The sequence below is a fragment of the Hypanus sabinus genome, chromosome 23, assembly GCF_030144855.1.
Source record: "Hypanus sabinus isolate sHypSab1 chromosome 23, sHypSab1.hap1, whole genome shotgun sequence".
Classification (NCBI taxonomy): domain Eukaryota; kingdom Metazoa; phylum Chordata; class Chondrichthyes; order Myliobatiformes; family Dasyatidae; genus Hypanus; species Hypanus sabinus.
In genome coordinates, this window is record NC_082728.1 from 46,036,556 (window position 1) to 46,061,974 (window position 25,419).

General features: G+C 42.4%; 1 long non-coding RNA gene across 13 annotated transcripts in view; it reads right to left on the minus strand.

Moving 5' to 3' along the window:
* Positions 1-25,419, minus strand: part of LOC132380175 (uncharacterized) — an 81,603-nt gene that overhangs the window by 14,699 nt on the left and 41,485 nt on the right. For 12 of the 13 annotated variants that reach the window (XR_009507690.1, XR_009507689.1, XR_009507681.1 and 9 more), the window contains one exon: positions 2,351-2,498. This is a non-coding gene — a long non-coding RNA (uncharacterized LOC132380175). Of the gene's footprint in view, positions 1-2,350; positions 2,499-11,818; positions 11,927-25,419 lie in introns of all 13 variants that reach the window. The other variant, XR_009507680.1, reaches the window with a different exon arrangement.

The following is a 25,419-nucleotide window of genomic DNA, read 5'->3' on the forward strand; positions in this document are numbered from 1 at the left end:
TCCCCAGGACCTTGAGGGAAGTTTGTGCAGAGATAGCAGGAGCTCTGACGGAGATCTTTCAGATGTCATTAGAAACGGGGATTGTGCCGGAGGATTGGCGTATTGCTCATGTGGTTCCATTGTTTAAAAATGGTTCTAGAAGTAAGTCTAGCAATTATAGACCTGTCAGTTTGACATCAGTGGTGGGTAAATTAATGGAAAGTATTCTTAGAGAGAGTATTTATAATTATCTGGATAGACAGGATCTGATTAGGAGTAGCCAGCATGGATTTGTGTGTGGAAAGTCATGTTTGACAAACCTTATTGAATTTTTTGAAGAAGTTACGAGGAATGTTGACGAGGGTAAGGCAGTGGATGTAGTCTATATGGACTTCAGCAAGGCCTTTGACAAAGTTCCACATGGAGGGTTAGTTAAGAAGGTTCAGTCGTTAGGTATTAATGCTGGAGTAATAAAATGGATTCAACAGTGGCTAGATGGGAGATGCCAGAGAGTAGTGGTGGGTAATTGTTCATCAGGATGGAGGCCGGTGACTAGCGGGGTGCCTCAGGGATCTGTTTTGGGCCCAATGTTGTTTGTAATATACATAAATGATCTGGATGATGGGGTGGAAAATTGGATTGGTAAGTATGCCGATGATATTAAGGTAGGAGGTATTGTGGATAATGAGGTGGGTTTTCAAAGCTTGCAGGGAGATTTATGCCAGTTAGAAGAATGGGCTGAACGTTGGCAGATGGAGTTTAATGCTGAGAAGTGTGAGGTTCTACATTTTGGCAGGGATAATCCAAATAGAACATACAGGGTAAATGGTAGAGCATTGAGGAATGCAGTGGAACAGAGAGATCTAGAAATAACAGTGCATAGTTCCCTGAAGGTGGAGTCTCATGTAGATAGGGTGGTGAAGAAGGCTTTTGGAACGCTGGCCTTTATAAATCAAAGCATTGAGTACAGAAGTTGGGATGTAATGTTAAAATTGTACAAGGCATTGGTAAGGCCAAATTTGGAATATTGTGTACAGTTCTGGTCACCGAATTATAGGAAAGATATCAATAAATTAGAGAGAGTGCAGAGACGATTTACTAGGATGTTACCTGGGTTTCAGCACTTAAGTTACAGAGAAAGGTTGAACAAGTTAGGTCTCTATTCATTGGAGCGTAGAAGGTTGAGGGGGGATTTTATCGAGGTATTTAAAATTTTGAGAGGGATAGATAGAGTTGATGTGAATAGACTGTTTCCATTGAGAGTAGGGGAGTTTCAAATGAGAGGACATGATTTGAGAGTTAGGGGCAAAAGTTTAAGGGAAACATGAGGGGGTATTTCTTTACTCAGAGAGTGATAGCTGTGTGGAATGAGCTTCCTGTAGAAGTAGTAGAGGCCAGTTCAGTTATGTCATTTAAGGTAAAATTGGATAGGTATATGGACAGGAAAGGAGTGGAGGGTTATGGACTGAGTGCGGGTAGGTGGGACTAGGTGAGATTAAGAGTTCGGCACAGACTAGGAGGGCCGAGATGGCCTGTGTCCGTGCTGTGATTGTTGTTATATGGTTATTTTGACATGTTGGTCCATGTCTTGTGCCAAGAAGAGGCTATCCTCCAACCTGATGGCATGAATATTGATTTCTCCTCTGGTAAAAAATTTCCCAACCCCTACTTCCTTTATTCCCCCCTCTGATCTTTTACCTCTTCTCAACTGTCTATTACTTCCCTTTTGTTCCCCTCCTTCTTCCCTTTCTCATATGGTCCACTCTCCTCTCCCATCAGACTCTTTTTTCTCCATCCCTTGGCCTTTCCCTCCCAAATGATTTCACCTTTCACCTTCCAGTTAGCCTCCCTCTCTTCCTTTTTATCCTGGTATCTTCCTCCTTCCTCCCCAGTGCTGAAGAAGTTTCTCAACCTGAAACATTGACTATCTACTCACTGCCTAACCTTCAGTAATTTGTGTGTGTGACTTTCCAGCTCAGATGAGAGACGATGGAGTATAGAGTCATAATAGTACAAATATTTGTATACTTATGTCATATAATCTCTGGTAGTTCCAGATTCAGAATCAGTTTTATTATCATTAACAATGTTGGGAAATATGTTGTGTTTGTGGCAGCAGTACAGTGCAAGGCATAAAATTACTACAAGTTACACAAGTAAATAAATAGATGTCAGAATTATTTTGTGTTATTAAGCGAAGTTCTTTTGGTCATATAATTTTAGTTATCACATTTGCTTAGTCTTAATATGTTTCAAAGAGTTTTGTGCTGTACTACCTTGTGAGTCTTGACTAGTTTTACCTCTCCTGGACACTGGAAAGATATAAAGGACAACTTTTTACATTTTTTCAGAGATGTCAGGTGATACTGACCATGGTGCCTTAGGCAGGAAAACAATTATGCACTTCCTGATGAAGGGTCTCAGCCCAAAATGTTGATTGTTTATTCTCCTCCATAGATGATGCCTGACTTGCCAAGTTAAACCAGCTTTTTGTGCATGTTGCTCAAGATTTCCAGCACCTGCAAAATTAGGAAACAGGGAGTAAGAGGAGGGTGAATCCTCAGAAAGCATTTAGTTCAGACACTGTACCTGGCTGAGTACTGAAGACCAGTGTTAATCAACTGGCTTGAGTGTTTAGCAACATCTTTAACCTCTGACTTTGCAGTCTGTGGTAACCACCTGCTTCAAGAAAACTTCAATCATACCAGTGCCCAAGAAGAACATGGTAACCTGCTTCAATGACTACTGTCCAGTTACGCTTACATCCATTGTGATGAAGAACTTTGAGAGAATGTTCATGCAACAAATCAACTCCCACCTGATGAGTGACTTAGCATCACTTCAATATGCCTATCATTGCAACAGGTCAACAGCAGATACCATTTCATTGGCTTTTCACTCAGCCCTGAAATATTTGGATACATCAGGATGCTCTTCATTGACCACAGGTCATCATTCAACATTATCATCCCCTCAAAGCTAATCAATAAGCTCCAAGTCTTGGGTCTTGGTCCCTCCTTGTATAACCAGAACCTTGATTTCCTCTCTTTCAGATGTCACTTAGTTTGGATTGGCAACACCTTCAGCTGATTAGCCAATGAGTAACAGCTGATGATTGAGCACCAAACTTGAGTTCAAGTGCGCCTTAAATATCCAAATCTTGGCACCAAAACAAGGCTGTCTTTTAGTGGAATGAGCCAGAATCTTTAAGGGAGCCATGCCAGCTATCCAAACTCATCTAAACTCCAGAGGCTGGCACAATTGGGTGTGTAACATAATGCATACATTATTATTTTATTATTGCTGTCTGTTTTGCTGTTTGTTATGCAGAATTTGTCATCTTTTGTACACTGGTTGTTTGTCCATTGTTTTTTTTTGCGCAGTTTTTTATTTACCGTGAATACCCACATGAACCTGAATCTCAGGGTAGAGCAGAGTGATGTGAATGTACTTTGATGATAAATTTACTTTGAACTCTGAACTTTTAATAGAGAGGAGGACTGTAAGGTGGCATAGGGTGAAAGTGTGTGCATGACAAAAATGAGAAGTTTTCATGGCATAAGGATAATTAGAGAAGTGTAAAATAACATCAGCAGCTTATACATTACATGGTCCAAATTCAAGTCCTGGAAATACCGAGGAAGCATGCTAAATCAACCTCACAGATTAAGGGCAAAACTGTGAATCCGTCACGTAAAATAAATAGAGGCATGAGGAGGCAAAGGCTGGAATCTGGAACAGAATATTAGATGCTGGAGAAATTGATGGCAGCATCTGTTGGGTAGGTAGGCAGTCAATGTTTCAAGTCAAGACCTTTCATCTAGAGGAGGAGGAGAGAGGGAGAAACAATGGGGCAATAGCAGGCAAGTGACAGGTGGATCTAGCTGATGAGCAAATGGAGTCAGTTGGAGGAGGGAAGGGTGACAATAGTGACAGAGGCAGAGAGGTGGTAGAAGGCAGCTAAGGATGGAATCTAAAGGAGAGGAGTGGAACTATGTAAGGGTGGGCAGAAGGGTAAAGGGCTATTTTTTGCTTATTTATGATAACAGTCCTTTAATGAATCCTGCAATTGCCTTGCAGTGGAAGGTGAACGGGAAGAAACATGGCTTTTTTTCATATTGGAATGTTTTTGATAAATGCTTATAGGCAGAAGAGTAAATTAAATAAAAAGTTACCATATAAAAATCAAGAAGTAAACTTCAGATGCTGTAAATCTGGAAGAAAACTAAAAAATGCTGGAAATACTCAACAAGTCAGTCAGCATCTTAGGAAAGTAAAACAGGTTAGTTTCTGTTCTGTTGAAGAATTTGTGACCTGGAGTATTTACTTTGTTTTTAGCATCATCTGCTTTGTTTGTATTGAAGAACTCTCCTCAGCAAGGGATGATTTATGGAGTAGATGAATACCCTGCTGATATTTGCCCTGAACAGTCAGGGTAAATGAAGATACACATAGATACTGTATATTTAAGAAGTTCTCATACCATGGATAGAGGTAGCGAGAGAAGAAACGTTTCAGAGAAATTTGATCAAGCAGAAGCTGTAGTGGATGAGGAAAATAGAATGTAGACAATAAACTGATCAGAAAAGAAGACAATTTTAGTAATTGAATGCATTTTAGGTTTAAAAAATCATGATTTTATTTTCTGGCTGCTCTAATCACCATGCGTTCATGTGCATTTGAAAATATCCTATTATCTCCAACGTTATCAAACCATTGCAATCTAAAATCAATAGTGCAGGTTGCATAGGATACAAAAAAACTTGAGATACATATAAATTTTGATCTGCAAAAGAATGAAAACAATATTTAATCTACTGTTGTAGTCGGTTTCACTTCATCTGAACTTATTTGCCAGTTAGAATTGGTTTAATGCTCAGACACCTAGGTAGAAAAGGAGCTGTAATTAGGTTACATACCCTCATTCTAACTAGATTTTGGATATTTACTGATTGCCCTACACAAGGTCACTGGGGATTAAGGAGACATTTCACTATCAGATTATAAATAGAAAATTGTTCTTAATCAAGTCAGGAAGTTGAACCTTGAACTGAACAACAGGCATTTTCAAATTAAACTCTTCCTTAAAAACAGGAAGGTATAAAGACCAATGAATCGTCGATTATTTGAATTATAATCAAAGCAATATGCTATCATATGCTGTGCATGACAGCTTGAAGTAAATACCTGCAATTGCAACTAAAACTTCTGAAAAAATAAATCTATGAGCCAACATTCCTTTGTAAAAACCTGGCAAAGAAAAGTCAGGATGATGTTGTAGGCCTGGGCAACATTACTGAGTTTACAGTTAAAATGTGTTTACTTCAAGTGATTAGTTTTGAATTCAGTCCAGATAATGGGATGAGTGTGAGACGGGATTTGTCTTTGGTTTGTCAATGACTATTAGTTGATTGTGCAAACAAGATGTCATATCAGAACACATTGCTGTACATTCACCTCAGAGAAGTCCGTGCTAATAATTAGTCAATAATATTCACCTATAGTGATGATTTTTAAGGAAAGGTCCAAACATTTTAATACATCATTATTACAAAATGTCAGACTGCAAATATCTTTAAGAAAAACTATCTTTTCTTAAATGCTTTTATTTGCAAAAATATAGATTAATAAAATATTTTATTAGGTGAGTGAAGAAATTTTATTGGGGGAGGTGAAGTCCTCCTGCTTTAAGTGGACTACTATCACCCTACGAAACTGAAGTAACCAATTTTAAAAACTAGTGCTCAGTGGCTGTGATATTGATCATCATGAAGGGCTTCGAGAGTGCTTTTAGCATTAATTTCAGCCTCCCAGACAAACTCAACCCATTGGAATTTGCTTGCTGCTGAAATAAGTCTGCAGCAGACAGTACTCTCTCGACAGCTCTGGAGCGTCTAGACATTAAAGCCATTTATGTTAGACTGTTGTTTTCAATACTAAAATTTCAGGCAAGCTCATTACTAAACTCTGAGACCTGGGCTTAACACCTCCCTCTACAACTGGATCCTTGACTTCCTCACCAATACTCTGCGAATAAGACCACGCAGCAACACATCTACTATAATTATTCTCAACATTGATGCATCCTCACCCACTCTCTGTAAATTCTTACTGCCTGGCCAGATTTTGCTCTACCTCCATCTATAAGTTTGTAGATGACTCCATCACAGTGGGCCATATCTCAACTAATGATAAGTTGGGGTATAGGAAGCACACAAAGAGCTTGGTAACATGGGAGTTGTGCACATTTTTTTATCTTCGTCAATGGTGCTGAGTTTGAGAGTGTTGGGAGCATCAAGTCCTGAGGAGTGAACATCACCTGTACTGGTCCAACCACAAATGCACCACAGCCACAATAGCTCACCAATGCTTCTACTTCCTCAAATGTCTGAAGAAATTTGATATGTCCCTATCAAACGTTTCCAATTGTTATCTACACACCATAGGACGCATCCTATCCCGATGCACCACAACTTGATCTCCACACGACCACTGCAGAGGGTTGTGGGCACAGCTCAGTACATCAGAGACATCTTCCTTCCATGGACTCTGTCTACACTTCTCACTGCCTCAATAACGCATCCATTGTAATCACTGACCCCAACTACCCTGGTCATTCTCTCTTCTCCCCTGTACCATCAAGTAGGAGATTCAAAATCCCAAAAGCATGTACCATCAGGCTCAAGGACTGCTACTATTCCCATTGTTATAAGACTACCGAATGGTTGCTTAGTATGATGAACATGACAATCTAACTCATTACATTTTTGCACCTTATTGGATACCTGCACTACTCTTTCTCATTGGCTATTCCACTGTGTTATTGTTTTATCTTCTTGTATGATCTCACTGCAATGGAAAGTGTATTGATCTGCATAAACAGTATGCAAGACAAGATTTTAACTTTTCATCGATATATGTGACAAAAATAAATTGATTCCAGTACTAGTTCCAATACAATTAAGAACCAAACTGTATTGTATGAATGTGAATGTGAAGAATTCAACACTGTCTCCAGAAGGGAGCAAAACAGCAAAATCAATCTTTAAGATTCAAGATTATTTAATGCCATTTCCAGCACACAAGTGTAAAGGAGATCAAAATAATTATTTGTCCAGGCCTGACACAACATATAAAAACACACACTAGGATAGAGAACACAATAATAAAAAAATACAATAAATATAGATACATAAGCTAACTTCTCTAAATAGATTGCTTATATGTATATAGAGTGATGTTAAGTACAGGAGTGTCTGTACATAAGGTGACTGACAGGAAATAATGAAGTGGTGAGGCATATGGAGGGGTGGGTTAGTGGGTGGACGTGCTTGGGGAGAGTAACTGTTTTTGAGTCTGGTGGATCTGGCATGGATGATACATAGCATCCTCCCTGATGGGAGTGGGACAAACAGTCCATGAGGAGGGTGGGTGGGATCCTTCTCAATATTGCTGGCCATTATCATAACTATTCTTTCCGGTGCTTTCAATAAGCATGTAGTTATTCCTGGAATTATTTCTGACTTAGAGAGATGGATGCTGCTGGAAAGACCAGTAGTAATTTTCCTTTCTTCATTAATCCTTTGACAATATGAAATGGGATGAAATGCAAATGTGAGATTGAATCAGAATCAATGATGATGTGAAATTTGTTATTTTGTGGCAGCAGTAAAGATGTAAAATTCCTATACATTAAAAAAGTGAATACATCGTGAAAGAGGAACAATAAGGTAGAGCCCAGGAATTGTTCAGAAATCCGATGTCAGAGGGGATGAAGCTGTTTCTGACTTGTTAAGTTTGGGCCTTCTGGCTTGTATACCATGGCAGTAACAAGAAGAGGGCATGTCCTCTTGTTGGCAATGGTCTTTAGTAACAGATGCTGCCTTCTGGCAGGGGTTTACTGTTGTAATGGAGGAAGTTTAACAGTGAAAAAAAATATGGAGTATGCACAGGTGTGGTTAGACTGATATGCAGAAGTTGCTGTCAGTGGTAGTCTGCCCCACGAAATCAATCACCAGAATCAGCAAATAGCAAATAACAAGAAGAAAGTAACAGGGTTTTGACTCCAAACATGGACATTTCATTTCCTCCAAGTGAGGAATATTTCTTGACCTGCTAAGTTCCTCTTGCAGATTGGTTCTTAAACAAGAATTTCAAGAATTTCTGCAACCTAGTCTGACTACAAAAAGTATACCCAAAATATTTGTTGAATAAATTTTAGTTAAGTTTTTAACAATGCATTAATATATGAATATTGTCAAACAGCCTTTTAGGCATTGTAAGTGATTTGAGGGTGCCAGGGTCAAGGATATCAATGAGTAATTACAGAAAAATCCTCAAGGAAGTGGTTGAGCAGCCAAAGGTATTTGTACACATTCATAGAAATAAGGATAAGGTCCAGCAATTGAAATGCACTGCAGAGAGTTACTCAGAGGATGAAAAAGCAGTACCTGATGGTTTGTCATCTCTGTATTACTCCATGCTAGTGAAGAAAGGAATAGGAGGGTCGAGCGGATGATATGTAACTGAGGAACTTGTGCAGCAGTAGGGACTCAAGATCTTGGATCACTGAGATCTGCTCTGAGGCAGAGATGACTTGCATTAGAAGAGTCGGTTGAGCAAAAATTAGAAGGGGACCAATATCCTGGTGGGGAGATTCATTAGCGAGATTCAGGAGGATTTAAACTAGCTTGGCTGGGGAAGGTAGCAGGGGATGAGACCCAAGGGAATAGACTGTCAGATGAGGAAGATGGGGCAAATGCAGTAATTAAAGGAAGGGCACCCAAAACAACTCAGTCAGGAGTCAGACAGAGTATGAGGAAGATTAAACTGATGTGCTAAACTGAATTTACTTCAATGTAAGAAGTTTGACAGGTAAGGCAGGATGAACTTAGGTATGTGGGATGAGGATACTAAAGATATTACAGGAACATGGTTGATGGATGGGCAAAACTAGCAATTTAGTGTTCTGGGTACAGGTGATACAAGTGTGATAGGGTAAGAGAGGAGGCTGAGTAACAGTATTAATTGGGGAGGACATCAGGGCAATACTTAGAGAAGATATTCCTGGGAAAGCATCCATTGAGGTTATAACCATATAAATAAATAACAATTACAGCATGGAAACAGGCCATCTCGGCCCTTCTAGTCCGTGCCGAACGCTTACTTTCACCTAGTCCAACCTACCTGCACTCAGCCCATAACCCTCCATTCCTTTCCTGTCCATATACCTATCCAATTGTTTTTTAAATGACAAAATCAAATCTGCCTCGACCACTTCTACTGGAAGCTTGTTCCACACAGCTACCACTCTCTGAGTAAAGAAATTCCCTCTCGTGTTACCCCTAAACTTTTGCCCCTTAACTCTCAACTCATGTCTATCCATGTCAACTCTATCTACCCCCTCATAATTTTAAATACCTCTATCAAGTCCCCCTTCAACCTTCTACGCTCCAAAGAATAAAGACCTAACTTGTTCAACCTTTCTCTGTAACTTAGGTGCTGAATCCCACGTAACATTCTAGTAAATCTCCTCTGTACTATCTCTATTTTGTTGACATATTTCCTATAATTTGGTGACCAGAACTGTACATAATACTCCAAATTTGGCCTCACCAATGCCTTGTACAATTTTAACATTACATCCCAACTCCTATACTCAATGCTCTGATTTATAAAGGCCAGCATACCAAAAGCTTTCTTCACCACCCTATCCACATGAGATTCCACCTTCAGGGAACTATGCACCTTTATTCCTAGATCACTCTGTTCTACTGCATTCCTCAATGCCCTACCATTTACCATGTATATCCTATTTTGATTATTCCTACCAAATACTTCTATGGGTATAACTTAGAAATAAGAAAGAGATGATTACTTTAATGAGATTTTACCATCTAACCAGGATGAGAAGGCATGCCTTATGAGCCTTGTGAAGGTAGGTTGACCGAGCTAGGATTTTTCTGTTTGGAGCAAACGAGGACGAGAGGAGATCTGATAGAGGTGTACAAGGTGATAAAAGGCATAGACAGAGTGAATATCAGAGATTTTTCCAGAGGTGGAAATGACTAAGACAAGGGGCCATGCTAGCACAGTGGTTAATGTGATGCTATTACAGCTCAACATTTGGAGTTCAATCCCAGTGTCCTCTGTTAGGAATCTGTATGTCCTCTCCATAGAGTGCGTGGATTTTACCCAGGTGTATCGATTTCCACCCGATGTCCAAAGACAAATGGGGAGGTTAATCGGTCATTGTAAATTGAACAATTTAAGGTTAAATCAGGATGGTTGGCACTACTTGAAGGGCTGGAAGGGTCTACTTGGTGCTGTACTATTAAATGAATAATTCAAAAGATGATTGGAGGAATGTATGGGGATGGGGAATTCAGAGGTAATTCCTTTACACTGACCGTATGGCTGGGTGGAATGCTCAGTCAGGGGTGGTGGTAGAGACAAATATATTAGGGACATTTAAAAAACTGTTAGACACATGGATAATATAAAACAAGAGGACTAAGTAGGAGGGAAAGGTTAGATTGTTCTTAGAGTAGCTTAAAAGGTCTGCACAATATTGAGGGCTGAACGTACTGAACTCTGCTGTAATATTCTATACTATAAGTAAGTCCCTTAACAGTCATTAGGAATTAGTGGACCAAATATGTAGGCAAAGTCCAGGTAGATGTAGAAATAATAGGATTGCAATATCAGTTGATTTTAACTTCACAAATATTCGCAGGAAATGCAAAAGGATTAGTTAAGTCAGATATGAGGAAATCTGCAGATGCTGGAAATTCGACAGTCCTGACGAAGAGTCTCGGCCCAAAACGTCGACAGCACTTCTTCCTATAGATGCTGCCTGGCCTGCTGCGTTCCACCAGCATTTTGTGTGTGTTGCTTAGATAAGTCAGCATTTGTTAGAATGTTCAGTAAAGTTTTCTCAAGTGATAAAAAGAATACTCTACTACAGAAGGAGAAATACTTGATCTCCCTTTGGGAAATGAAGTGGGTGAGTGGTTGAAGAGCTATTATTATTTAAAAATTCAATATTTTATCAGCCAATTAAAAATCACCTTTTTGTTGTTGATGGTATTACATTCTCTATCAATCTAACTCTCTCTTTATTTGTTTCTCTTTAAATTAAAACAGAAGTGTATTCTATTTTAGTTTCCTTTAGTTGGAAATTCTTTAAGTGGCTGCTAAGGATGGAGGCTGAGTAACTTGATGTATCTGATATTGGAAAACTGAAGTTCCATTCTTGAAAGCAGTGAATAATACATTAGATCTTTGTAGATTCCTTTCTTTGATGCCAGATCTGGGACATCAATTCATAACCAACTTCCCTTTGGTTGCTATTGATTTCTGTTGGTCATTTTTTCATATCCAAGCGCAAATAGTTCAAATATCTTGTCATGTACCGAATACAGAATGGGCTGCAAATTGCATGTAACATCAAATGTCAAAGATTAAATGGATTGGGAGAAAATATGGAATAGATCAATAAATGATGTATTTTCCTTTCTCTTAAAATAAACATTACATTCATCCATATTGAAAAGTCTCAGGGAAAAGCAACATTTCTAATGGGCAGCTGATCAATGAATCCCTTGACATAGAGTTAGTGTGCTTACATCAAAATAACAAAGCAAAGGTCAGGCTTGTCTGTGTCCACTGATCTTTCAGTCTTGACCGAATGGCTTATTGGAGAGTTTATATCTTATAGGAGAGTATCTATCCTGCTCTCTGATTGATTTTGATGTCTTTGTGACTTTATATTAATCAATACTTTGACAGAAGTCACTCTTAATCAATATGTTTTATATGTGAACTACCTCAGACTTACATGGATGTTTGTGAAACGTTCCTGGGCCAATAAAAAATATGATCTTCTGATATCAAACCTTTGGTGTTTCTGAGCCAATTGGTGTTCTCAGTTTAACTGCCACATATTCTGAAGAGGTTAGAAAGTGAAAGAACAGTTGGAGAATTAATCCTAACGAATATCACAACTACGATTAAAAAATAAATGCACTTTAAAATGCCTATTCATGTCCTTCATGGTAAAGTATGTAAATGCTTTGAAAAAGATGAATGAAGCAAAAACTTTGAACCCACAGACTGGTCATCAATGTTACTGCCTTTCAATGCTAAAGTTCTACAATAATCACTGTTCACCATTAGATTCTTTTTAAAATATGACAAGGACATTTTTTTTGTTAACTGGAATCCCAGCTCTGTGTGGGTTCCAGCTTACACTCGGTGTTTACAAAGCACTTGTGTTGCCTATATTACTAAAGAGGGCATGAACATGCACTTCTGCTTGCACAGTTTTTTCACCATGGCGGCATTAATCAACAGAATCATAAAAGTTCTAATATTCTCAAGGCAGTCCATGGAAACTATGTATCACTTTATTTTTCATGTTTATAACTCAAGTCCAACTATTTTAGACTAAACAACAGCGCCACTTACAAAGCATTTGAATGCAAGCACATTACCTCATTACAGAAATTTATTACTAGTATATGTTTTGAAAAGAAAACAAAATGAAATTACAAATATTATCTTAAATAAGATCCACTTGATTTTCTTAAGACAACATTTATCTTCATTCAGCACACACAAAATGCTGGAGGGACTCAACAGGCCAGGCAGCACCTATGGAAAAGACTGCAGCCGACGCTCTGGGCTGAGACCCTTCTGCAGGACTGGAAGTGAGGAGTAGAGTTAAAAGGTGGGGGTAGGGGAGGGAGAAACATAAAGTGATAGGTGGAACCAGGGGAAGGGGTGAAGTAAAGTGGTGGGAAATTGATTGCTGAAAGAGATACAGGGCTGGAGAAGGGGAAGTCTGAAAGGAGAGGACAGAAGGCTTTGGAAGAAAAAGAGGGGAGGAGCACCAGAGAGAGGCAATGAGCAGGCAAGGAGATAAGCTGAGGTATAAATATATTGTCTTGAAAACAAGTTGGTATGGACATGACAGAATAATTAAAGTCTAAATATCAAAGTGACTGCGCTGAAAATGTTGATTAAGCAATAGCTCTGCCAAGACGGGGGATGCTTGCTGATAATTATACAGTGTGCAATTTCATTTGTAAACCCTCATCAAAAGAATCAAAAGAATGCCTGTACACAGCAAGACCTTTAAAAGGTTTAGACGTGGGCTAATACGTAGCAAGTCGCTTTTGCACTACATTGCAGTACCAGGCAATGCCCATCTCCAATGACAGAGAGCCTGAATATTCAATGACATTACCAATGCCATGTGTCCCAACATCAATATCCTGAGGGTCACTATTGACAAGAAATTCGATTATATTAGCTACATAAATACAGTGGCGATGGGTCCAGGTAGGAGATTAGATATCCTGGTTTATTTCCTGACAGTCACTATGTTCAAAGACAAAAATAGTGACCATGATGAGATAGTCTGCTCAACATGGACAAGTACAGCACCAGGAACTCTCAAGAAGTTGCACAACATCCAGGAAAAGATAGCTCACTTGATAAGCACCTTATGAGCAACTCGAAACATTCATTCCCTCTGCTAATAGTGGGGAATAATTGTGGTACAAAATGTGCTGCAGTTCTTTGTTCAAAAATTTTTGAAGATACAAAGTACATAAATTATACAACCTCGAGATTTGTTTCCTCACAGTTAGCCACAAAGTAAGAAACCCAAAAGAACCCAATTAAAGAAAAAGAAGAAAAAGAACAAAACCCAATGTGCAAGGGAAAAGCAAAAAACCCCCACAAATGACGTGAACAATTGAAGCAAACAACAACATTATGAACCAAATTGTGTCTTTATATCTGAACTCTGAAGCAGCCTGGAGCATGTTCCTTCAGGCAGTGTTGGGAAAAGATCACAACACCAAACTCTTATCTCACTGCAAGCTCTAAATTCTCTGCAAGTGAACTGGGTCCCACTGCTACAATGGAATATTTCTCAAGAAATGCTTCTTACGGAAAGAAGGTTTGGAAGGTTGTGTTCGAATTCTAATGACTCACAAGTCTTTCAACTTAGGGTGTTCTATCATGATCAATCTCCATCGTCAGTTGAATGTGAACAAGCCAAATCTCACAACCTACAATGGCCAAGGTGGTCATCATTTCATGGCCATAAACTCTTCAGTATATTATGTATTTTACCTATTTCTGACATTCATAGCACATGGGCACCAACTTTATTTTTATTGTTGTAGACATCGACTCAGTAGACAACTGATATATTTCTGAATTACTTCTCCAGACATCACTTGGAGAATCATAATATGGGAGCCAGCTGTGGGATATAATCTTGCTTGGCAACTCATATTCTCAGTATTATTTATTTACTCATTATTATTAAAATTATTTTGTTTGTACAGATTGTCTTCTTCTGCACATTTGTTGCTTGTCAACCTTTGTGTGTAGTTTTTCAGTGATTCTATTCTATTTCTTTGTTCTGCTGTGAATGTCTGCAAGAAAATGAATCTCAGATATATGGCGACATATTTGATAATAAATTTACTTTGAATAGTAATAGTGTTTGTTTCATCGTTTCCAACCACCTCTGAGAAAACCTCCATAACTCCTCAGCCTGCTGGAGAAACTCAGCATGTCAAGCAGCATCGGTAGGGGATCCAGGAATTGTCAGTGTCTCAGGTCAAAACGCTGCACCAGAGGTTGGAGAGGCAAGCTGGCTAGTATTAAACTGAGAGGAAGAGTGGTGCTGCAGGAGTCTGTGGTGAATGGTGAACTGACAGTGGGGTTGGGCATCTCAACTATGGACTCTGCCGTGGAGTCTGGGTGACCTTGTAGGTGGGCAGCTGGAAGGGGTCGACAATCACACTCATGTGAATATTTATTACAGCCAATTAGGATTGATTTTTATTTATTTAACTTGCTTAGTTTCATTTCAGTCTTGTGAAATCATATCTGAAGCACAGTGACAGCAATGCTCCCAGCCTACTTTGGTCTGCATTCCAGGGAAGAACTTTACTATTTAGAGTGACGCTGTAAGGGAGTGGTATTAGTTTAGTATTAAGTTACTGCTTTCAAGCTGCAGTGATTTAGTTTGCAAGTTTTAGTTAGCAGTCCTGTTGGCCAAGCAGTTAATATTTTCCTAATGATTTGTCCAGTTGTTGCTGCAACTCAGTGAACAGTTCACGCTGCTGCTGTGCCTCTCCCTCTGCGCTTGGGCCGTCACCCTATCGGTGAGGTGTAACATGGCGGGCAAGTGGTGCGACGTAGGAGAGAGTAGCAGTGCCACTGTGAGCAAGTTACAGTTGAACAATAGATGGTGGCAGAAAATGAAAGAGCGAAAAAAAATTGAGACACCAGTGGAGTGAGGTGAGAGAGGAGTGCAAATTTTGAAGACAGCTTTCTTCAAATCTGCTGAGTTGCTCCAGCAGATTGTTTTATTTACTCCAGATTCCAGGATTCAGGGTCTCTTATAACTCTTCATCTTAGTCCATCCCTTTGACATTACTGAGCTTTGTTGGGCTTATCTTCACCAGGTGGAGTACCTTCTTGTACATTCCAAGGTAACAGATCAGGTAGTACATCTACCAGTACTGTTTTTTGTCCCCACTTTGCTCTTCAAAACAAAATATGAATTCTTAAGAGAAATATTTGTACTCCTGCTGGCAGCCTGAATGTCTACCATCAATACACCTGCTGATAATTGCCTTTTCATGTTGGAGTGTATTACTTCAGCTAACTTGACAGCTTTAGTTGCAAAGAATATCAGCTGTCATCTTACAAAGAAGATGCTTTCAGGTTTCATTGAGAGACACCTACATGTAAAATGACTTTTTTTGCTCTAGTATAACATGATTTCTTCGCTCTCCTTAAGTTGGTAAAACTTCATTTGAATGTGACAACTGGCTTTCAACATCATATTGCATTAGTTCCAAATCTTGCTGTAGGTTCAGACATGTGAGAAATGTTAGAATTCATTTATTGCATTCCCTGTTTCAGACCATACATCATTAAGAGCAGAATTAGGCTATTCAGCCCTTTGAATCTGCTCTGCAATTCAAAGATGACTGATTTGCATTCAGTGGCCACTTTATTAGGTATCTCTTGTGGCCTCCTGCTACTGTAGCCGATCTATTTCAAGGTTCAACATTTTTCATGTTCAGTGATGACCTTCTTCACACACCATTATTGTTACGCATCTTAACTCAAATTGCTGTCATCTTCCTGTCAGCTTGAACTAGTCTGACCATTCTCTTCCGACCTTTCTCATTAACAAGGTGCTTTCACCTTCAGAAATGCCGTTCACTGGATGTTTTTTGTTTTTTTTTGCATCATTCTCTGTAAACTCTAGAAACTATTGTGTGTCAAAATTTCAGAAAATCAACAGTTTCTGAGATACTCTAACCACCCCACCTGGCACCAACGATCATTACAAGTGCAAAGTCACTTACATTACATTTCTTTCCCATTCTGCTGTTTGTTCTGAACAACTGATTTTTTTTGCTGTATAAACCAATTTAAACAAAAGGTTTCCCTGCAAATTAATGGTTTCTCTGTAGCACAGTGTTTGGGTTATGACTAGAGATAACGGGGGCTTTTGAATATGCACTGGCCAATGAGGGGAGATGTTTTTCTTTCATGTGTGCCCAAGCAAAGTTTTTGTTGTCTTTTGCTCAGCAGATGAAGAGAGAAGATGCCAGAGTGGGAAAGTCATAGACTGCAGGATAGAATAGACTTGGAATGGGGTCAGGAGTCGACACCTGGGGGAGATCGATGGAGAACAAACAGACAGGAAAGCAGTGAGCTCCAATGTTACACATTAGACTGTTCATGAGAATGGGCCCTTTTTCTTTGTTGTTTTCTTTACTAACCTGTCAGGACACTGGAGCAGGGATCCAATCGCAGACCCAGTACTGTGCACACAGTGATATTAATTGAGTAGCAAATCACAAGGTGCAAACAAAGTCAGCATCAAAGTTCAGGCAGAGATCAAAATATCCAGAGAAATCCAATGACTAGAATTGGGGAAACAGACAGAGCCGATATTCAGACAAGCAGAGTACAGACACAAATGCTGGAAAGGCTCAGGCAAATTCACTGGCACAATCTGGCAACAGACAGGTGAAAATACAGGACTGAAATAAACTGAGCAATAAACAGAGAGGCAGATGATAGGTGGAGCACAATGTGACAGGTGGCAGCAATATAGGTAATAATGAGAAACAGATGAGAGATGGAGTACTCAGTAATACAGGGGCAGGAGTAGAGCAGAAGCACATGGCAATACAAAACCACAGACTGACAGCTAGGGGGAAACACACAAATAGACAGAGTTCAACTGGAGGTACTTATATAACCCTATAGAATTATAATTATTAAGAATTATAAAGCTCAATCATTTAAATGCTTATTGAGTACTGTTCGTTATTTCATGGTAATGATTTGTAATGGGGCACACATCACATAGCATCCACTCAAACAAGATTTCTTAAGTTTGGCCGGGTCAGAGGCTGTCTTCCTCAAGATTAAGCCGCCAGCCAAACCGAGGGTTACAATTGTGGGGGCTTATCTGGGATTGATTTATTTGGATGCTGTGTGATTACCCTGAGCATTGAACCAGTGGGATAGATATTTGTACCGTGGATGAATTGTTAACTCACCAGGTTAAGTACTGTTAAAGTTGCGATTGTGGGGCGGAGGTTTGATAAAATGGCGGGCGCAGCTCTCGTTTTAATGCAGACTAGAGCTGACGTAGCAGCAGTGGGGTGGGCCGAATCACAAGTTGAGTTTCCCATAGCAGAGGGCAGAGAGTTCAAAGACAGGGTTCTATCATTTCTGTGGAGTGAGGGGTGTAGGAATGGTCGGATTTGGAATGTCTAATTAGACCACGTCCCCCAGGGAAGAGTAAGAATTCTGAGGTAGTATCCGCCCTTACCTCTCTGGTGAATAAATGGGAAAATGCCCAGGTCTAAATTCCCAGCCATGGTAGGCCCCGCCCATTCTCTGGAATAATGCCCAACCCAAAAGGGGAGGAGGAGTATGGCTTGGGTGGAGCAGACCTCTCAGTTGTTAGATGTGTGGCAGTGTTCCGATGATGTAAAATGACAGAGATTGGTTGAGTTTGAGTAGGAGGCCTGCTGACATAGTGAGAGCCGTGAGAATCCCATAGCTGAAGCTGTCGATTACATGAAAACACTGGAAAATGCCTTTGGCACAACAGGAAGACCAATGGAGCTCATGATGGGGTTTCAGAACATGTCAGGAGAAGGGGGAAAGGTTTTCTGCCTACATCATTCGGCTAGAGAGGCAGCTAATTTGCTTGTGGCTCTAAGGAGCTATTCGGACAGCTGAGGTGGATCAGTTAAGATAGTGAAGGGCGCCCAGTCCCCAGGACCTGATTGCTTGGGGTCTCTGACTGTCTTGTAAGATGCATCCTGCTCCCTCGCTTGTTGAACTGATTAGAGAAGTAAGAGAGGAGGAGAATGCTTCAGAAGTGCGGGATGCCACTGTCACAGGGTACAGTCCTCGGTAGTGGTCCCCTGCGGTGAAGTGACCACGGATAGTCTGCCCCGGGAGCTTGTGGCAGAGTTGAGAGTGGAGCTATGTTGGCTGTAATCAGCGCATGTGACCCCCCATATGATGGAGCTGATGGGGCGGAGGCTGCGTTTCCTCTAAGGAGATGAACAATGCAGAGGGCTGCTAGCAGCCAGTATCTCGTGAGAAGGAGAGTGAGCCTGTGAGGACCTAAGCAAAGAGAGTCATTGGGAAATCTTAGAGGAGACCCAGTGACTGAACAGCCTGTTGGCACTGGGGGAACTCGTTTCCAGCAATATACCAAGGAACCCCCTTGAAGGCTTAGCGGGACCACGCTCCGGTGTATTGCTATGGATAGAAGGTATTTATGCTAAAGCCATACTTGACACCGGGTCACAGGGCACGTTGCTTGTACCATTCGTTTTACAACTGGTATCTGATGCAATTATCATTGACACCATTCAGTGCACTGGAGATCTGGGGTCCTTGTGTTAGTGATTATCCATAAAATGGTTTTTTGTCAGTGAAGTTGGAGTTCTCGGAGGTTGATGTGGTCTGAAGTCCTTGATATATTGGTGCTGGTTTGTCTGGACCCTGCTGAGAAGGGAGGCATTTCAGTCCTGGTGGGGACCATCACTCCTCTTGTGAGGAGGCTCATGGAGCCTGCAAGGAGAAGGCTGGGGTGAGCTTTATCTGTGCACCCAGTGATTTGAGCTGCTTTTGAGGAAGTGCGTGGCAGTATTGGGCTGGATACCAACTTTAGATGAGGGACTGTGGGTCACCCAGTCAAAGCCAATGGTGGTATGGCATGGGCAGGTAGCGAGAGTGATGGAGACCCTCAAATTTCCTGGAATGCCTGAGGGAAAGACCCTCTTAGTGGACGCCCTGGAAGACCATGAGGGGGATTTCCTGCTGGCGTACTGGTGAGGCCTCAGCTGCAGAAGCCCTTGGTTGTACAGGCGAGCAGGATGGCGGAGATTGTCAGGAACACTATGAAGAGAGAGATCACCTTCAAGCGGGGGGTGCCTCTGGCACATCTGTTCCCAGTGACGGTAATGTCTAGTGTCCCTGTGCAGCAAGCCGGGGAGAAACTATTGGAAAGGGGGGAAAGTTGTCTGCTGAGTCATTCAACTTCAGAGACTCCCCGATTCCTGTGGGTACAAAGAGGAGGTTGGTAGAGAAAATGTTGAAGTTGGAAGGTTTCTTTTCCACTGATGAGTTTGATGTGGGTTGTTCCAAGAGCACTCATCACACTATCTGGGTGACTGAGGATACCCTGTTCAGAGAGAGGTCATGGTGACTGGCCCCTGCAGAGGTAGAAGACTTTCAGCAGCTTTTGTGTAAGTTGAAGGAAGCTGGGATCATCACTGACTCCCAAAGACCCTTTGCGTCTCCAATAGTAGTGGCCAGAAAGAAGAATGGGAGGGTACAGATGTGTGTGGACTATAGGACTCTGATGTGGCCCTCCGTCCCTGACCAGTATACGATCCCAAGGATCGAAGATGCGCTTGCCTGTGTGAATGGTGCGAACTGGTTCAGTGCGCTGGACTTGAGGAGTGGATATTACCCGATCTCCATGAGTGAGGTTGAAAAAGAACTTTGGAAGAACATGAATTGAGGTTACTGAAGCTGCTCGGCCACGTGAAAGCTGAAGGGTTAAAACTTTCCCTTGACAAGTTCTGCAAGAAATCTGTTAGCTATGTTGGGCACATAGTCTCATGGCAGAGTAGCTGCAGATCCGAGTAAAATGGAGGCAATGACCACATGCCCAAGACCCCAGACTGTGAGCACTCTGCGCTTTTTCCTCAGATTCTGTGGTTACTATCAGAGTTTCATGCAGGGCTGCACGAAAGTGAGTAATGCGTTGAATCAGCTTCTGTGTGGTTACCCTCCTTTGGGGAAGAAAGGGAAGGGGAGAAAAGGAGAGGAGGGTGGAGAGTATCTTCGCCTGTTGGAGCCCTTTGGGCTGAGGTGGGATGTGAAATGTGAGGAGTCCTTTCAGTCGCTGAAAGAGCTGTTGACCCAGGCACCAGAGCTGGCTTTTGCGGCCCTCCGCTTGTCATATGTAGTGCCAGCCGAGAGAATTTAGGGGGCGTTCTGTATCAGGATCAGGGCTCTGCATTGAGATTTCATTCATTTGTCAGTCGGGATCCGTCGTCCTCCAAGAAAAACTATCCCACGCACAAATCGGAGTTTCTGGCATTGAAATGGGCTGTGGGGGATTAGCTGAGTGACTAACTCTATGGTGCCAAGTTTGAGGTGGGGACGGACAACCATCCCCTAACATATCCTGACTTCAGCAAAATTGGATGCCACAGGCCATCGGTGGTTGGCAGTGTTGTCTGCCTAGGATTTCAACCTGAAGTACCGGCTGGGAAGCAGGATTATTGATGCGGATGCTTTGATGTAACATGCGCCCGAGGGACTGGACAGGGATGAGGAGTAGGAGAGCATTCCTGCCTCAGAGGTGAAGGCCATGTGTCAGTTTGCCATCACAGTGAAGGCTGCCGGAAAGCAGGGTCAACATCGAGCGGAATATCAATTGGGAGTTTCCAATGATGCCGTTCCACAAGTTCACTGTAACCTGACTGATCTGAAGACAAATCAGTTGCCGGAATTGAGCTCTGGGGAAGTGGTAGTTGCTGAGCGAGATGACTCGGGCATCAGTACCACTTGGTCATCAGTCGAGAAGGGAGACATGGTTCAGGTGGAGAAGATAAAACAAGCAGTGGTGCCTCCATTACAAGCGGTGGTGTCCATTTAGAGCTCTTAAAGATAGCAGAGTCAAGGGATATGGGGAGAGGTCAGGAACGGGGTACTGATTGTGTATGATCAGCCACGATCACTGTGAATGGTGGTGCTGGCTCAAAGGGCCGAATGACCTACTCCTGCACCTATTGTTTATTACCGAGAGAATGGCCTCAGTTGGAGTTGCGGAACCGGATCCGATACGGAGAAGTATCAGAGGATTATGTTGAAGTCACTTCATGATGATTATGGACATTTGGGGGTTGAAAAGAGACTAGTTTTACTGGCCGCAAAAGAAGTCAGAGGTCGAAGAATACTGCAAGTCGTGCATATGGCGGATGATGCTGCCTTTCCTGTCAATAGAACCCCATGCCTACACCAGATATGCGCAGGCTTTCCCTGTCAAGGACCAGAGGGTGTCCTCGGTGGCCAAAGTGTTGTGGGAGAAGTATTTCATTTATTATTGCCTCTCCAGGTGGATATATAGTGAGCAGGGATGGGATTTTGACAGCAGGCTCATCCATGAGTTACTGGGTACGCATGGAGTTGAGAAGTCAAGGACCACTCCCTATTATTCACAGGGTGAAACCCAGCCTGAGAGGTTTAATCGGATCTTGTTAGATATGCGTAAGACCTTGGAGATCAGCAAGAAGAGCAGCTGGAGTCAACATATTGGACATCTTGTTCCCAGTTATAACTGTACCCAAAATGAAGCTATTGGGTACTCACCATACTACCTGATGTTTGGGCATGAGGTGGGGTTGGCCATTGACACATGTTTAGGGATTGATGAGGGTGACTTACCAGCGAAGACTGATCTGAATTATGTGTTGGATATGTGAAGGGAGCTGAAAAGGGCTTATGAATTAGCTGGAGTCGTGGCTGACAAGCAGAATCAAAGAAATCAGGGAGATATGATTAAGGGGTGAGGTTCTCCCAGCTCCTGCCGGGAGTCTGAGTCCTCATATGGAATTTATGGGGCCACCTGGGAAACATTAGTTGGCTGACTGCTGAGCAGCTACGCCCTATGTGGGGGAGAGTCAGATGCCAAACCTACCAGTTTAATAGGTGAAACCAGAGGATGGAAATGGGCCTGTCAAGATCCTCCATCGGAACCAGTTGCTGCCTCTGGGACAAGAGGTGCAAGTTGACCCAGAGCCTACACCAAGTAAGAGGACTCTGCGGAGACACGGGGCAACTGCTGGGCCAACAGCAGGAGAGGTTAAGTCGGCCCTTGCCCCTGAGAGGGATACTGATTCGGAGGACAAGGACCTGGAGGTGTGGTATATGCTGCCTTTTGTTAACTCCCCATTGATTGAGGAAAAGACTGGCAGCCCTTCTCCTGCCGAGTCAGGTGAAATGGGGGAGGGGTGGGGGGGTGCTATCTGTAGACAGCCGGGGTTACAGTGGGACCCTGCAAGGGATGAAGCGGGGCTTAGCCAAGGGGCAGAGGGGCCTGAGTTACAGGTGGGCATGAGTGATAGGCCAGGAGAGGCCTCGCCAGGTAGACCAGAAGTATCCCCAGCAGTGTTGGAACATGAAGAGTTAGGTGAGGGGAAACGAAGGTCTCAAAATTATAAGGCCACCAGATAGTCTGGCCTATGTAGCACCGGGGGAACAGAGTGTGGCCCCAGCATTTTGGGGAACTATGTCCCTGCCTTTTACACCTGGGTTGGACTTTGTGTTTTGCAGGAAGGGTTGGCAAATTATCTCAGAGTCATGAGGACATGACTAAATTTGGTGGGGGGGGGGGGGAAGAGTGTAATGATCTAGGAAAGGTTTCCCTGCTAATGTAATGTTTTCTCTGTAGCGCAGTGTTTGAGTTATGACTTAGAGATAATGGGGGCTTCGGAATGTGCGCTGGCCAATGAGGGGAGATGTTTTTCTTTCATGTATGCCTGAGTGAAGGTTTTGTGATCTTTTGTTCAGTGGAAGATGGAGAGAAAAGATGGGAAGTCATAGACAGCAGGATGGAGTAGACTTGGAATGGGGTCGGGAGTCGACACCCAGGGGGATATTAATGGAGAACTAACAGATTGGAAAACAGTGAGATCCAAGGTTGAGCATTTGACTGCTTTATGAGAATGGACCCTTTTACATTTTTGTCACATTTGTTGATCTAACCAAAGCGTCTGACACAATTGGTAGAGATGGCCTGTGGAAGCTCCTACCAAAATTCAATTGCCTCCCACGCCTAACCAACAGCATCAGTCAGTTCCATGAAGGCATGGAAGGCTGCATCAACATGTGTGGTGAGTTGTCAGACTCATTTCCCATCAGCAACGGCGTAAGACTGGGTTGTGTTTTGGCTCCTACTTTGGACCATTCTTTGCTGCTGTCCTTCAGGATGCCACATCAGACCTGAAGTAGGGGTCTTCCTGCAAACAAGGGTTGATGGCAGCTCCTCAACCTCAAGTCTGAGAACAAAAACAAAAGTCAGGGACATTGTGGCGCAGGAGCTACAGTTTGCTGATGACTGTGCACTGGTTGACCATTCTCTCGAAGACTTACAGGAGATCACCAGTCGCTTTACCAGTGCAGCCAAAAGGTTTGGACTGACAATCAACCTGAAAAGACAGAAGTTTTGTACCAATCAGTTCCTGGCTCAAGCTACAAAGAACCAGCTGTCCTCATTGATGACACTTGTCTCAATGCTGGCAACAAGCTTTGCTACCTGGGCAGCATAGTAACATCCTCAGCTTCTCTGGATGGAGAGATTGAGGCAAGAACCAGAAAAGCTTGCTTTGCCTTTGGCCAGCTGAAAGATCAAGTTTGGTCACAGAGCATGAGGTGGGCCACCAAGTGTGAGGTATACAGGGCCGTTGTCATATCAGCCTTGCTATATGGATGTGAGACGTGGTGCCCATATCAGGGTCACACGCTAGCTTGACCAACTGCAAGAGCGTCACCTATGTGTCCTGATGAAGATCACCCGGCGAGACAAGGTCTCCAATACCGAGGTCCTCTCTCGAGCCGGAATGCCAGCAGTTTAAACCTTGGTGATGTCAGCCCAACTGCGCTGGGCAGGACGCATTGTCAGAGTGCCTGATGGAAGACCGCCCAAAGACATCTTGTACGGCCAACTGTTGTGTGGTACCCGAAAACGAGGAGGCCAGCAATTACGGTACAAGGATGTACTGTACAGGAGCCTCAAGAAAGCTGACATTGCCCCATCAACGTGGGAGGATCTGACTCTCAAGATCACTCACAGTGGAGGGACACCTTCAAGAAAGGTGTGGACGCTGCTGAGAACAAGCTCATAGAGGCAACAGATGAATGGTACAGGAAGCACCACATCAGAGCTTCTGCCCCTGCTGCCCCTCCGGGCCTCACCTGCCAAGTATGTGGCAAGCAGTGCCTGTCAAGGATCGGCCTGTACAGCCACTCCAGGACGCACATATCAAACCCACTAACTGACTGAAAGGGACCATCACCATCCTATGGGACGGGTCACCAGAAGAAGATCTATGGAGAACTGACAGACAGGCAAACAGTGAATTCCAAGGTTGCGCATTTGACTGCTTTATGAGTATCGGCCCTTCTACTTTTTTGTTTTCTTTATAACTCTATAGTCAAATTAATAATTATCAAGCTCAATCATTTAACTGCATATTGTGTACTGTTTGTTATTTCGTGCTACTGATTTGTAACAAGGGAACACATCACACAGCATGCACCCAAACAAAAGTTTGGCTGGGCCGGAGGCTGTCTTCCCCTAGAATAAGCTGCTATCAGAACCTAGGGTTTCACAATTGTTAGTGTTTGACTTCTGTTTTAAATTCCTGTCTCTTTCCATTGCCTCAGAGAGATATTAGTCATGGGCTTTATCAAAGAACCCCAATGGCTATTGATGACAACTTCCATACCTGGGGCTCCTTTGTATTCTCTATGTTGTCTCATCTTCCTTCTGAAACATGATGTGATGGCCACTAAGCCCAAAGGATAAAGGATTTTGGCCTGAAACACTGACTGTTTATTCCTGTCCATGGATGCTGCCTGACTTGCTGAGTTCCTTCAGAATCTTGTGCGTGTGTGTCGCTCAAGATATCTAACACCTGCAGAGTCTGCTGTGTTTAAAGAAACTAACAAAATACTGGGAACAAGATGCCATAGAGTAGCCACTGCAATAAGTAACGCTCCAAACCACACGAATGATAGGACTGCTGAATCAGAGCAAAAGAAAAAGCCACACTAACTTTG